Below are 1,193 nucleotides of genomic sequence, written 5' to 3' on the forward strand. Positions count from 1 at the left end.
AGTTTGAAATCATGTTTCTGAAACTGCCTCCTGGGGTTTTCTTTGTAGCTGAGAGTCCACTGCTCACGTGTTATCAAGGGGTAGAGCGTTGGCCGGATATTGGTCTCCGATGTTCTTACCAGTCTTTGCTCCTGTTCCATGTCTCCAGCTCTCTGGGTTTCTACTAGGCCAGTTCCTCTCTGAATCCCCAGGGTTGGCTTCGGAGTCACTGCTTTCATCCCCATCTGGATTTATTACTTTCCCAAGAAACTCATTGTCCCGTACCTTACCAGCTACCTACTTGCAGAGCTTGAATTCTTTTGACATGAAAACTCTCATGGCCTAGACTAATAATTGGAATCCTTCTCTGTTCTTCTACATGGAATCAGCCAGCCCTGGTGGAATGTCTCTTTCTGCACACTGATAAAGGCTCAAGTGAGCATTTTCACCCTCATCCCCACAGGGATGCCGAGACAGGTGGGATGTCTTTTGAGGGTGATCAGAAGATCACTCTTCCCATGTCCTCAGCACTATAACTTTCCCATAGAAGCCCATATTGGACAGAATCCCCAGAAATGTAAACACTGAGGACAAACTTTGTAGTCCAGCATCACCCCAGTGGGACTATGTGAACATCGACGCAGGAGAGAAACCGTTTAAGTGTAAGGACTGTGGGAAGGCCTTTGATGGATCCTTATACCTTACGAACAGGAGATTTCCTACTGGAGAGTCCGTATGCATGCAATGAATGTGCTGTGGCCATTCTCTGACTCATACATCTTAGTATGCACGGAAAAAGTCACACTGGAAAGAAACCATATGCATATACAGAGTGGAAAGTCTTTGCTTATTCCACAAGCCTTAGTACAAAGAAAAACTCACACTGGAGAGATAACTTATACTTGTGAGCAATGTAGGAAGGCCTTTGCTTATTACTGAAGTCTTAGTTTTCATAATTTCTGTTTCGTAGAAAACCCTTATATATGTGAGGTAGGTGGAAAGGCCTTTCATTTCTTCTCAGGTCTTTCTGAGCATAGGAAATTTCATACAGGAATGAAACACAATTTGTGTCACTACTGTAGGAGAGTCTTCACTTACTATTAAAACTTTTGTCCATAAGAAAACGCACATTGCAGTGAATCCATATATATATATATATGTATATATATATGTAAGGAGTGTGGCAAGGCCTTTGCTTATTTCACAGTCCTTTT

This window comes from Sorex fumeus, unplaced genomic scaffold (genome assembly GCF_029834395.1).
Source record: "Sorex fumeus unplaced genomic scaffold, SorFum_2.1 ptg000134l, whole genome shotgun sequence".
Taxonomy (NCBI): Eukaryota; Metazoa; Chordata; class Mammalia; order Eulipotyphla; family Soricidae; genus Sorex; species Sorex fumeus.